This window comes from Oncorhynchus masou, chromosome 29, assembly GCF_036934945.1.
Source record: "Oncorhynchus masou masou isolate Uvic2021 chromosome 29, UVic_Omas_1.1, whole genome shotgun sequence".
NCBI lineage: Eukaryota > Metazoa > Chordata > Actinopteri > Salmoniformes > Salmonidae > Oncorhynchus > Oncorhynchus masou.
In genome coordinates, this window is record NC_088240.1 from 11,324,400 (window position 1) to 11,339,033 (window position 14,634).

At 44.9% G+C, this 14,634-nt stretch overlaps 1 pseudogene; it reads left to right on the forward strand.

Moving 5' to 3' along the window:
- Positions 1-887: 887 nt before the first annotated feature.
- LOC135519447 (divergent protein kinase domain 2B-like) lies at positions 888-7,101 on the forward strand (annotated as a pseudogene).
- Positions 7,102-14,634: the final 7,533 nt, after the last annotated feature.

A 14,634-nucleotide genomic window follows, 5' to 3' on the forward strand; every position in this document is an offset into this window, starting at 1 on the left:
ATGGGTAGGCAGACCATTCCATGAAAATGGAGCTCAATAGTAGAATGCTCTGCCTCCAGCTGTTTGCTTAGAAATTCTAGGGAAAATTAGGAGGCCTGTGTCTTGTGACCGTAGGGTACGTGTAGGTATGTACGGCAGGACCAAATCGGAAAGATAGGTAGGAGCAAGCCATGTAATGCTTTGTAGGTTAGCAGTAAAACCTTGAAATCAGCCCCTGCCTTGACAGGAAGCCAGTGTAGGGAGGCTAGCACTGGAGTAACTAAAGTTTATTTTGTGCTTTATCCGGGTAGCCGGAAAGTAGAGCATTGCAGTAGTCTAACCTAGAAGTAACAAAAGCATGGATTCATTTTTCAGCATCAGTTTTGGACAGATAGATGGAAAAAAGCTGTCCTTGAAACAGTCTTGATATGTTCATCAAAAGATAGATCTGGATCCAGAGTAATGCCGAGGTCCTTTGAGACGACACAACCATCAAGATTAATTGTCAGATTCAACAGAAGATCTCTTTGTTTCTTGGGACCGAGAACAAGCATCTCTGTTTTGTTCGAGTTTAAAAGTAGAAAGTTTGCAGCCATCCACTTCGTTATGTCTGAAACACAGGCTTCTAGCGAGGACTATTTTGGGGCTTCACCATGTTTCATTGAAATGTACAGCTGTGTGTCATCTGCATAGCTGTGAAAGTTAACATTATGTTTTTGAATGACATCCCCAAGAGTTAAAATATATAATGAAAACAATAGTGGTCCTAAAACAGAACCTTGAGGAACACCGAAATTTACAGTTAATTTGTCAGAGGACAAACCATTCACAGAGATGAACTGATATCTTTCCAGCAGATAATATCTAAACCAGGCCAGAACTTGCCCGTGTAGACCAATTTGTGATCGATGGTATCAAAAGCAGCACTGAGGTCTAGAAGCACGAGAACAGATGCAGAGCCTTGGTCTGACGCCATTAAAAGGTAATGTACCACCTTCACAATTGCAGTCTCAGTGCTATGATGGGGTCTAAAACCAGACTGAAGCATTTCGTATACATTGTTTGTCTTCAGAAAGGCAGTGAGTTGCTGAGCAACAGCTTTTTCTAAAAGTTTTGAGAGGAATGGAAGATTCGATATAGGCCGATAGTTTTTTATACTGTATTTTCAGGGTCAAGGTATGGCTTTTTCAAGAGAGGCTTTATTACTGTCACATTTAGTGAGTTTGGTTCACATCCGGTGGATAGAGAGCCGTTTATTATGTTCAACATAGGAGGGCCAAGCACAGGAAGCAGCTCTTTCAGTAGTTTAGTTGGAATATGGTTCAGTATGCAGCTTGAAGGGGCCATGATTTTTTCATCATTGTGTTAAGTGATATAGTACTAAAACACTTTGTCACGACTTCCACCGAAGATTGCTCCTCTTCCTGTTCGGGTGGCGCTCGGCGGTCGTCGTCACCGGTCTAGCTGCCACCGATCCCCTATTCCTTTTCTATTGGTTTTGTCTTATTGGTTACACCTGTTTCTTGTTTGGGTTTGGGTTAGGGCTATTTAAACCGGTTATGCCCGCCTGCTTTTGTGCGGGCTTGTTTCTCTGTTAGTTTTGTGGATGTGTTATTTTTGCATTTTCTCTAGACGAACTGCCGCCATGACAAAGGTAGAACATATCAGGGTAGTAAAGCTTACTGTTCAGGATATTTACCTTATGCTTATATAAAGCCACTATACAGGCTATGGTTATTAAGTGTCCAACTCAAGGTTTGCTCCTGTTACATTCTCCACTCTGACTTTCCACTCAAACACATTTCAGATGATATTTCAGATGATATTTTGGGTCCATCGCAATAGTCTTAAGTAGCTTCCTATCTTCAGAAACATTCCTTAATTTCCTTTCCTCAGGTTCAATTGGTGGATGTCCCCGGATTCCACTCTCCCATTGGCTGAGAAGCAGAGTTTCCCAGGGAATCTTACGGATGATTCGTTGAGCTGGTGTCTGGTGGTCTTGTCGTTCCTCGATAGGGAGATATGGCTCAGGGACAAGTGTGAATAGATGTTAACGGGTACAGGTGTGTATGGGTACAGGTGTGTCTGGGTGCAGGTGTGTAAACTTCAAAATTCTGGAATGTACCCCTATATAGGATCTGGTTCCTCCCCTCCTGCGTTGTCCCTCCCAGAGGCTTTGATTTAACTAGGCAAGGCTGCTGGACCACATTGTGTGCCACTATGCTGAGGTGTTGGAGGTAGCCAGAGTTCAGGTGAAGCACTTCTCAGAGAACTACAACTGCTCTACACGCTAGCTGTCAATCAACAGCCTCGCAAACTGCAGGTGGGCCAGAGATGTACGTAGATAGATACTCAGAGCCGGAGTTCCCTCACACAGATAAAGCCTAAAACAAAAATTAAGGTTAACCTCTCTGAAGCACCCATACCGGATCTGGATAATTGTCATCAGCAACGCTGAATAGCATAGTGCCACAGTCAAATAATATTACTAGAAAATATTCATATTCATGAAATCACAAGTGCAAAATTGCAAAACACAGTTTAGCCTTTTGTTAATCCACCTGTCGTCTCAGATTTTGAAATGATGCTTTACAGCGAAAGCAATACAAGCGTTTGTGTAAGTTTATCGATCGCTCTACAAAACAATAAGTACACTTAGCATCAGGTAACTTGGTCACGAAAATCACAATACTCCCAGTTAGACAAATGTTCCTTTTGTTGCATAAAGATATTTTTTATATCGAAATACCTCCTTTAGTTTGGTGTTTATGCCCAGGAATCCACCGGAAAGAGCGGTCAGGACAACGCAGACAAAATTTCCAAATTATATCCATAATGTCCACAGAATCATGTCAGATGTTTTTTATAATCAATCCTTTGGGTATTTTTCAAATATCTATTAGATAATATATCAACCGGGACAGTTGGCTTTTCACTAGGACCGGGAGTAACAATGGCCGCCTTTCTCTTTTGCGCACAATTCACTCTGAGAGCCCCCACCTATCCACTTACGCAATATGGTCCTTCACGCTCATTCTTCAAAATAAAAGCCTGAAACTATGTCTGAAGACTGTTGGTACCTTGAGGAAGCGATAGGAAAAGGAATCTGGTTGATATCCCTTTAAATGGAGCAATGGGAGGCTATGGAACATGGAGTTTTCAAAATAGGCCTACCTTCAAACTCAGTGCCTCTTTGCTTGACATCATGGTAAAATCAAAAGAAATCAGCCAAGACCTCAGAAAAACAATTGTAGACCTCCACAAGTCTGGTTTATCCTTGGGATCAATTTCCAAATGCCCGAAGGTACCATGTTTATCTGTACAAACAATAGCACGCAAGTATAAACACCATGGGACCACGCAGTCGTCACACCGCTCAAGAAGCGGTTGATTTGATTTGATTTGGAAGGAGATGCATTCTATCTCCTAGAGATGAACGTACTTTGGTGCGAAAAGTGCAAATCAATCCCAGAACAACAGCAAAAGACCTTGTGAAGATGCTGGAGGAAATGGATACAAAAGTATCTATATCCACAGTAAAATGAGTCCTATATCGACAAAACCTGAAAGGCCGCTCAGCAAGGAAGATGCCAATGCTCCAAAACCGCCATAAAAAGCCAGACTACGGTTGGCAACCGCACATTGGGACAAAGATCGTACTTTTTGGAGAAATGTCCTCTGGTGTGAAGAAACAAAAATGGAACTGTTCAGCCATAATGACCATCGTTATGTTTGGAGGAAAAGGGGGAGGCGTGCAAGCCGAAGAACACCATCCCAACCATGAAGCACGGGGGTGGCAGCATCATGTTGGGGGTGGGGGTGCTTTGCTGCAGGAGCGACTGGTGCACTTCACAAAGTAGATGGCATCATGAGAACGGGAAATTATGTGGATATATTGAAACAACATCTTAAGACATCAGTCGGGAAGTTAAAGCTTGGTCGCAAATGGGTCTTCCAAATGGACAATGACCCCAAGCATACTTCCAAAGTTGTGGCAAAATGGTTTAAGGACAACAGTGTCAAGGTATTGGAGTGGCCATCACAAAGCACTGAACTGAAAAAGCACGTGCGAGCAAGGAGGCCTACAAACCTGACTCAGTTACACCAGCTCTGTCAGGAGGAATGGGCCAAAATTAACCCAACATATTGTGGGAATCTTGTGGAAGGCTACCCGAAACATTTGACCCAAGTTAAACAGTTTAGATGTAATGCTACCAAATACTAATTGAGTGTTTGTAAACTTCTGACCCACTGGGAATGTGATGAAAGAAATAAAAGCTGTAATAAATCATTCTCTCTACTATTATTCTGACATTTCACATTCTTAAAATAAAGTGGTGATCCTAGCTGACATAAGACAGGGAATTTTTACTCGGATTAAATGTCAGGAATTGTGAGAAACTGAATTTAAATGTATTTATTTGGCTTAGGTGTAAGTACACTTTCGACTTCAAATGTATATTAAATCTCCTCGTTATAGGACAGACACTTCAAAACTTTAATCCTCATGATTTATTTTTTGACTGTCTTTTCTTCCTTTCATGAATGTGTTATTCATTTAGTTTCTATGGGCTATAGTAGTAAAGGCCAAATTCAATATTTTAGGAAATAAATACACTGACCATGGAGATCACAATAAAAGCAGCAGAGACCTCTGGTGACTCTCTGTCCAGAACAGAAGGAAACCCTTTGATGCAGCTGCTGCCTTCATCCCCCCTGTACGTAGTTCAAAGGGGTTCCTACTGTGGAGACAGAGTCCTGGAACAACCCAGTGGCAAGCCCTCTGATGTTTGTTCACCATCTTACCCTCCTCCTCTCCTCCGCTGCTCTTCTCTGTATCCTGTTTCCTTCTCTCTTTTTAAAACTGTTCTTCTCCTCTTGTCTTCTCTCACCTCCTCCACTCCCCATTCCCAGATGTTCCTGTGCACAGAGGGCTGGCCGTTCCACCGCCACCAGGGCTCGTGTGGCAGGCTGATGGTGTGGGCGAGCTCCAGACCTCTGTGGGGCCTTTTCTAGTTCCTCCAGGGAGTTCCTCTAGAGGAATGATTAGGCCTACCAGCTGCTCCAGATCACCCAGGACCTGCGCCTCAACAGCCTGGGCTTCCTGCTCTACTATACCCGGATAGGGGAGGACATGTTCAGCTTGCTAGATAACCAGAGTGTTCATCACAGATGCCAGCAGCATAGGAGTCATCGACATGGAGCAGGGTGAGTGGAATGAATGGCTACCAGCGCTGACGTTACGGAGGATGGGGAGACCGATGATGATGATGATGATGATAAGGGGTTGCACTTTCCCAAAGTACTCAAAGCTATATTACATGTAGGTGGTGGGCCGAAGCCAAAAAATGTGAAGTTGATCCATCCCCTCCGAGGGAGGAGCAGAATTGTTGTTTATGACATTAAAACATTCTTATGATGACTATAAAATGAGTTGACACCTTCATTTCTTGGGCATTTTCTCATAAAGCATATTTCAACAATGTCTGCTCAGGCAAATTTGCTGAACTGCTAAATGTAGGACCAATCAGAACTCCTGTACATTCCCTTTGTAATGAAGGCAGCCATTGGCCTGCTTCTATCTATGATGTAAGCAAAGCCTCGTGAAAACGTGAGCTGCTGTCTCATGAAGAGGAACAGATATACACTATATATACAAAAGTATGTGGACACCCATTCAAATTTGTTGATTCGGCCACACCCATTGCGGAGGTGTATAAAATCGAGCACACAGCCATGAAATCTCCATGGACAAACATTGGCAGTAAAGTGGCCTCACTGGAGAGCTCAGTGACTTTCAACATGGCACTGTCATAAGATGCCACCTTTCCTACAAGTCACTACATACATTTTCTGCCCTGCTACAGCTGCCCTGGTCAACTGTAAGTGCAGTTATTGTGTAGTGGAAACATCTAGGTAGGCCAAACAAGCTCACAGAACAGGACCGTTGAGTGCTGAAGAGGGTAGCAAGTAAAAATCGTCTGTACTCAGATGCAACACTTACTAACGAGTTCCAAACTGCCTCTGGAAGCAAGTAAGCACAAGAACTGTTAGTCGGGAGCTTCATAAAATAGGTTGTCATGGCCGAGCAATGCCAAGCGTCAGCTGGAGTGGTGTAAAGCTCACTGCCATTGGACTCTTATGCAGTGGAAACGCGTTCTCTGGAGTGATGAATCACACTACACCATTTGGCAGTCCAACGGACGAATTTGGGTTTGGCGGATGCCAGGAGAACGCTACCTGCCCCAATGCATAGTGTGAACTGTAAAATTTGGTGTAGGAGGAATAATGGTTTGGGGGTGTTTTACATTGTCAGGGCTAGGCCCCTTCGTTCCAGTGAAGGAAAGTCTTAACGCTACAGCATACAATGACATTCTAGACGATTCTGTGCTTCCAACTTTGTGGCAACAGTTTGGGGAAGGCCCTTTCCTGTTTGAGCATGACAATTCCCCTGTGCACAAAGTGAGGTCCATACAGAAATGTTTTGTCGAGATCGGTGTGGAAGAACTTGACTGGCCTGCACAGAGCCCTGACCTCGATTCCATCGAAAACCTTTGGGATGGTTTCGAACGCCAACTGCAAGCCAGACCTAATCGGCCAAAGTCAGTGCCCGACCTCACTAATGTTCTTGTGGCAGAATGGAAGCAAGTTCCCGCAGCAATGTTCCAACATTAGTGGAAAGCATTCCCAGAAGAGTAGAGGCAGCAAAGAGGGGACCAACTCCATTTTAATGCCCGTGATTTTGGAATGAGATGTTCGACGAAAAGGTGTTCACATACTTTTGGTCATGTGGTGTAGCTAGCTCCCAAAGACTGAAATAAGATAAATATCTGTTTGAGTGGATTTAAATATCTGTTTTCGTTGACCATTTAACCAATTTATTGAAAGCTAATCTGAAAGCTACTGTTAATTTAACCAGTTTACACCACCGCCACCAGCCTGTACCGTTGACACCAGGCAGGATGTGGCCATGGACTGAGGCTGCTTACGCCAAATCCTGACCAGGCAATGTTTTTCCACTCCTCAATTGTCCAGTGTTGGTGATCGTGTGCCTGCTGGAGTCGCTTCTTCTTGTTCTTAGCTGATAGGAGTGGAACCCGCTGTGGTCGTGTGCTGCAGTAGCCCATCCGTGACACAGACTGATGAGTTGTACATTCCCGAGACGCTGTTGTGCTGCGTCGTTATTGGTCTGCTTGAGGCCTGCCTGTTCGCTTGCAAGATTCTTGCCATTCTCTCACCAACAAGCTGTTTTCACCCACAGGACTGCCACTGACTCAATGTTTTTTGTTTGTCGCACCATTCTCTGTAAAACCTAGACACCGTCATGCGTGAGAAGCCATTTCTGAGATACTGGAATCAGCGCGCCTGGCACTGACGATCATACCATGCTCAAAATCGCTTAGGTCACATGCTTTATTAGGTGGTATACCTAATAAACTGGCCAAGGAGTGTATGTCTCATTTCAAGTAATTAGTAGCAGGCTTAAAGAACCATTAAATAATATACTTTGCATAGAAACCCAAATAGAAGCATGTAAATGGTAAGGTGTGAGTGTGTGTAAGCAAACGAAGTGTGCGTGTCATGTATACTTCATTAAAGTGGCCTTTTATTGTCCACAGCACAAGCTGCACCTGTGTAATCACCATGCTGGTTAATCAGCTTCTTGATATGACACACCTGTCAGGTGGATGGATTATCTTGGCAAAGGAGGCTAACTAACAGTGTTGTAAACAAATTTGTGCACAACATTTTTAATGTGTATTAAAGGAACACAATTGCCTCTGAATTACGAGCACACAAAATAAACCTGGGTTGGGTCCGATAGGGAAATAAAGTTTTGAAACAGGGAGGTGCAACCTGAAATTACACTGAACAAAAATATAAATAATAATTTCTGGGAATATTTTTTTTAGCTCATTAAACATGGGACTAACACTTTACATGTTGCGTTCATATTTTTGTTCAGTGCTTATTTCCCTATTGAACAGAACCCAGGTTTCTTTTGTGTGCTCGTAATTCAGTGGCAAATGTGTTCCTTTAAGCGTGACTGTAACTCCGTATCAGAGGGACAATTTACTGAGATGATGTAATTGTCTACAAGAGATGAAAATGCTACCCTGCGAGCAGTGAGTGTACAAACAGAACATCTAAAAACAGATACATAGTTCTAATAACCAGAGTCCTAAGGTCAAACAGTAGTTGTCTGAAGTAACTGCAAAGTTCATTTTCCTTATGAAACAAAAAACAATATGTTCCACTGTTCTATCAGATCTACAGAAGCTCAGTGGGGATATGTAATGATGTCTGCTGTCTTTGTGTATAGTGGCATGATATGGAAGATTGGGTTGGAATTGCGGGGGAAATAGACCCACACACAGACTAGGGTAGAGAAGCTGATTTCTGACAGTATTTTTGAATTTAGTATATTTTTTAGGATCCCAATTAGATGCTGCCAAGGCATTGGCTACTCTTCCTGGGGTCCAAACAGAAATACCTTATTTACATAAATATTAAGACAATTTGCTGAGATTTTAGCTCAGGTGCATTCTGTTTCCAATGTTCATCCTTGAGATGTTTCTACTGTAACGGTTTCCCCCTCTTCTGAGGAGGAGTAGGAAAGATCGGACCAATGCGCAGCGTGGTAAGTGTCCATATTTTAATGAAATATAACCGAACACTGAATACAAAAGAACAAGAGAAATAAATGAAAACCGAAACAGTTCTGTATGGTAAAACACAGACACAGAAAACAACTACCCATAACCCATAGCGGGAAAACAGGCTGCCTAAGTATGGTTCTCAATCAGAAACAACGATCGACAGCTGCCTCTGATTGGGAACCATACCAGGCCAAACACAGAAATACAAAACCTAGAATACACAACATAGAATGCCCACCCCAACTCACGCCCTGACCAAACTAAAACAGAGACGTAAAAAAGGAACTAAGGTCAGGACGTGCCAGTACCCCCCCCAAAGGTGCAGACTCCAGCCGCAAAATCTAAACCCATAGGGGAGGGTCTGGGTGGGCATCTGTCCAAGGTGGCGGCTCTGGCGCGGGATGTGGACCCCACTCCACCATAGTCTTGGCCTACTTAAGTGGCGCCTTTGGATTGGCGACCCTCGCCACCGACCTCGGACTGGGGACCCTTGCAGCGGGCCCCGAATAGACGGGAGACTCCGGCAGCGTCGGACAGGCGGGAGACTCCGGCAGCGCCGGAGTGAAGGGCGACTCCGGCAGCTCCTGACAGACGGGCGGCTCCGGCAGCTCCTGACAGACGGGCGGCTCCGGCAGCTCCTGACAGACGGGCGGCTCCTGACAGACGGGCGGCTCCTGACAGACGGGAGAACCTGGAGGGAGGAGATGGAGAGACAGCCTGGTGCGTGGGGCTGCCACAGGACCCACCAGGCTGGGGCGACCTACAGGATGCCTGGTGCGTGGAGGCACCGGATGGACCGGGCTGTGGGGGAGCACTGGTGCGCAGCCTTGGCACCACTCCTCCAGGCTGGATGCCCACTTTAGCCCGGACCCTCCAGAGTGCAGGCACAGGTTGAACCGGGCTGTGGGTGAGCACTTGAGATCTCGTGCATACCACTATGTACCAACTGCACCCTCCCAGCGCCTTGGAGACACAGCACGCAGCGCCGGCGCAGGATAACCTGGGCCGAAACGGAGTACCGGAGACCAAACACGCTGAGCTGGCACAACACGTCCTGGCTGGATGCCCACTCTCACATAGCACTTGCAGGGGACTGGCCTATAGCGCACCGGGCTATGAGCGCATACTGGTGACACCGTGCGCTTGACCTCATAACACGGTGCCTGACCAGTACTGCACTTCTTCCGTTAAGCATGGGGAGTTGGCTCAGGTCTATCACCTGACTCCGCCAATCTCCCCGTGTGCCTCTCGTACCTCATATCGCTGCCTCCAGCTCTTCCTTGGAGCGGCGATATTCCCCAGCCTGTGCCCAGGGTCCCTTGCCGTCCAATATCTCCTCAAAGTCCAGGAGTCCAGAACCCTCTGCTCCTGGTTACCACGCTACTTGGTCCTTTGGTGGTGGGTAGTTCTGTAACGGTTTTCTTCCTCTTCTGAGGAGGAGTAGGAAAGATCGGACCAATGCGCAGCGTGGTAAGTGTCCATATTTTAATTAAATATAACCGAACACTGAATACAAAAGAACAAGAGAAATAAATGAAAACCGAAACAGTTCTGTATGGTAAAACACAGACACAGAAAACAACTACCCATAACCCATAGCGGGAAAACAGGCTGCCTAAGTATGGTTCTCAATCAGAAACAACGATCGACAGCTGCCTCTGATTGGGAACCATACCAGGCCAAACATAGAAATACAAAACATAGAATGCCCACCCCAACTCATGCCCTGACCAAACTAAAACAGAGACATAAAAAAGAAACTAAGGTCAGGACGTGACATCTACAACTTGAATGGAGTCCACCTGTGGTAAATTCAATTGATTGGACATGATTTGGAAAGGCACACCTGTCTATATAAGGTCCCACAGTTCAAATTGCAAGTCACAGGAAAAACCAAGCCATGAGATCAAACAAATTGTCCATAGAACTCCAAGACAGGATTGTGTCAAGATACAGATGTGGGGAAGTGTACCAAAACATTTCTGCAGCATTGAAGGTTTCCAAGAACACGGTGGCCTCCATCATTCTTAAATGGAATAAGTTTGGAACCACCAAGACAGTTCCTAGAGCTGGCCTCCCGGCCAAACTAAGCAATCGGGGGAGAAAGGTCTTGGTCAAGGAGGTGACCAAGAACCCGATGGTCTCTCTGACAGAGCTCTATAGTTCATCTGTGGAGATGGGAGAACCTTCCGAAATGACAACCATCTCTGCAGCACTCCACCAATCAAGCCTTTATGGTAGAGTGGCCAGACAGAAGCCAATCCTCAGTAAAAGGCACATGACAGCCCGCTTGGAGTTTGCCAAAAGGTACCAAAAGACTCTCATACCATGAGAAACAAGATTCTCTGATCTGAGGAAACCAAAATTGAACTATTTTGCCTGAATGCCAAGTGTCACGTCTGGAGGAAACCTGGCACCATCCCTACGATGAAGCATGGTGGTGGCAGCATCATGCTGTGGGGATGTATTTCAGTGGCATGAATTGGGAGACTAGTCAGGATCAAGGCAAAGATGAAGGTAGCAAAGTACAAGGAGATCCTTGATTAAAACCTGCTCCAGACTGCTCAGGACCTGGGGCGAAGGTTCACCTTCCAATAGGACAACGATCCTAAGCAAACAGCTAAGAAAACAGGAGTGGCTACGGGACAAGTCTCTGACTGTCCTTGAGTAGGGCTGTGGCAGTCACGAAATTCCATCAGCCAGTGATGAACTGTCAGTCTCACGGTAATTGACCGAAAAGTAACAAACACATTTAGCATCTCCTGGCTTCCACACATAACCTACAATCCAGATCGAGGGAGATTATCAGTGGTCTTGTATGTCTTCCATTTCCTAATAATTGCTCCCACAGTTGATTTCTTGCAGATTCAGTCTTCCCAGCATGGTGCAGGTTTACAATTTTGTTTCTGGTGTCCTTTGACAGCTCTTTGGTCTTGGCCATAGTGGAGTTTGGAGTGTAATTGTCTGAGGTTGTGGACAGGTGTTTTTTATACTGATAAGTTCAAACAGGTGCCATTAATACAGGTAACGAGTGGAGGACAGAGGAGCCTCTTAAAGAAGAGGTCAGGTCTGTGAGAGCCAGAAATCTTGCTTGTTGGTAGGTGACCAAATACTTATTTTCCACCATAATTTGCAAATAGATTCATTAAAAATCCTACAATGTGATTTTCTTGATTTTTTTCTCCTCATTTTGTCTGTCATAGTCGAAGTGTACCTATGATGAAAATTTACAGGCCTCTCTCATCTTTTTAAGTGGGAGAACTTACACAATTGGTGGCTGACTAAATACTTTTTTGCCCCACTGTAGCTCAGTGTTTGAATCATTTATTTTATACAGTCAATGGGTAGGTCCATGGTTAATTTTGAGACTCCCCCTTAACTCAGTCTGTCTCTCTCCCTCTCTCTCTGACATATTGTCCTGCCTGGGTCAGGTTGTGCCCCCCTCCTTGCAGCTCCGTCCACCCCACCCCGAGCCTCACTCTGCTCTGCACAGCCCTGCTGCCCTGACTGCTGCTCACATCCAGGGAGAGGGTGGCCGAGCCAACCAGGCTACCCAGGCAGGCGGAGGCAGGTATGCCGGAGACGTGTCCCTGTTGCTGAGAGTGGGTGCAGACCCGAGCTGGAGGATCATGGCAGCAGTAAGATCTCTGAGGGACCTGCTTAAACCCCTGAGGCCCAGCAACCCACGCTACGCCTACAGATACCCAGGATACAACCAGGAATACAGAGAGATGGCAGGACTACACTACCCATACTTCCCTGCTATAGACATAGACAATGTTAAGTCCACAGGTGCAGATATGACCAGATATGAAACCTGGTGGGACTGCAGAGCTTTGAGATCGGACTGGCACAGGGACTTTAGAAACGTTATGGAACAGGACAGAACAGATGCCAGGGTGGTGTGTGCTGGAACTGAATTGCCTATGCATGCAAAGGGGGTGGTGCTTCTACACAGGTTTGTGCATGTGGTCTGTCGTAACAACTTGTAGTGCTTGCTTGTGTAGTAATGAGGCCTGTCAGTGTTAACTAATTCACTTTTTGTCATTTTAGTGTACTAATATTTTTTCATTGTGATAAACCGCATTTCGATGAAAACATCCAAAATACATTATCTACAGCTAAATACAACAATGTGATGTCAAAAGTTGACATTGATGTTAAAGTAATGCTTTATTAATGTACCTGATTGTGACATGGGCACAGATGAGGATCTACCTGTGCAGAGCAGCACATGCCCCTTTGCCCTTCCAGTCTCCAAAGTGCCCTTTTTGTGGTGGTATAATTTCCCCCAAAAGTATTTTATATTTGTGGTTGGTTGTTCTTTATATTCTCATCTATGCTTCAGAATTAAAAAAGTTGAGCGTCTTGATTCTTGACCAGTTTGCAAAGTGGGCATGCACATTCAGAGTGACCAAAAGTAACTTTAAAAAAATGTATTCCAGTTTCGCAAAAACAGAGTTGGCCTAAGTTTATCATCCATAGAAAATTCAGTTTAGCAAAATCTACTAGTGACTCATTTTCACAAGAACAAAAGGCTAGCTGGCGATCTACTAGTGACTCATATTCACTAGAACAAAAGACTAACTGGTGATCTACTAGCGACTCATCTAGAACAAAAGGCTACCTGGAAATCCACTAGCGACTGATCTAGAACAAAAGGCTACCCGGCAATCTACTTGCGACTTATCTTCGCTAGAACAAAAGGCTACCTGGCGATCTGATTGACCCTTGTCATATTTCAGATACTGTAGGTGCAGTTCGGTGGATAGGGGCAGATCATACACACATGCCCGACTTAGACACAGGCAGTAGTGCTGACAGAACCTGGCAATAGATTAGTGTTTGTCAACCATTTCCCGTACCAGTGACTGTTGAGACATGGTCCTTCTCCTTTTCAACCTGCTCACGCCATGGCTGCAGATCCAACTTTTTCTGGATTTTTTTGTTCCCGACTACAAGATCAGGAGCTTCCTGAAGATTCTGTGTATGCAGATATTCTCCACGTGCAGAGAACCCGCTACTCAGGTGAAAGGTGCCTGTTTGATAAAGTTAGATCAAGCTGAATCGATGTCTGCAAGATCTCACATAATGATCACAGTATTCGACATAACAGAACCAAGTATAACAGCATAGCGTTACTGTAAGACAAAAGAACCACTGCATTTAATCGTGAATGATATATTCTTAAAGTTTTACCCACAGTAACCAACCATTTGATCTCAGATCAGTTTCATGGGGATATATGCATTTAAATCTGGAGTTGCACAGAGTAGCCTTCAGTGATGTTTTGACTGATGTACAATGAGATGATGGTGTGAACTGTAGTGTAGCCTACCTGTGTATTTTGCCGAGTGGCGTGCGCTGTTCATTTTGGCCATGAGCAAAAAAAATTGGTGGAGGTTTAGTCTTCCAGTAACATTACACTAGGCTATTATATTCAGGAATGTTTTGTAGAATACTGTGATCATTATGTGATCTTGCAGACATTGATTCAGCCTGATCTAACATGACCCGAGTAGCCCGTTTTCTGCGTGTTTAGTATAGAACATACAGTAGACAACTCTAGATCTTTTAGTCGGGGGACTAAAGATCCAGAAGAAGTTGGATCCACAGCCAAAACAAATACAATATGTCAAAACACCCCAGGAGATAACTGTTCCTCTGTCTGGAGATACAACTCACCACTAGATCTGTTCCTCTGGAGATACAACTCACCACTATGACTGTTCCTCTGTCTGGAGATACAACTCACCACTAGATCTGTTCCTCTGGAGATACAACTCACCACTAGAACTGTTCCTCTGTCTGGAGATACAACTCACCACTAGAACTGTTCCTCTGTCTGGAGATACAACTCACCACTATAACTGTTCCTCTGGAGATACAACTCACCACTAGAACTGTTCCTCTGTCTGGAGATACAACTCACCACTAGAACAGTCCCTCTGTCTGGAGATACAACTCACCACTAGAACTGTCCCTCTGTCTGGAG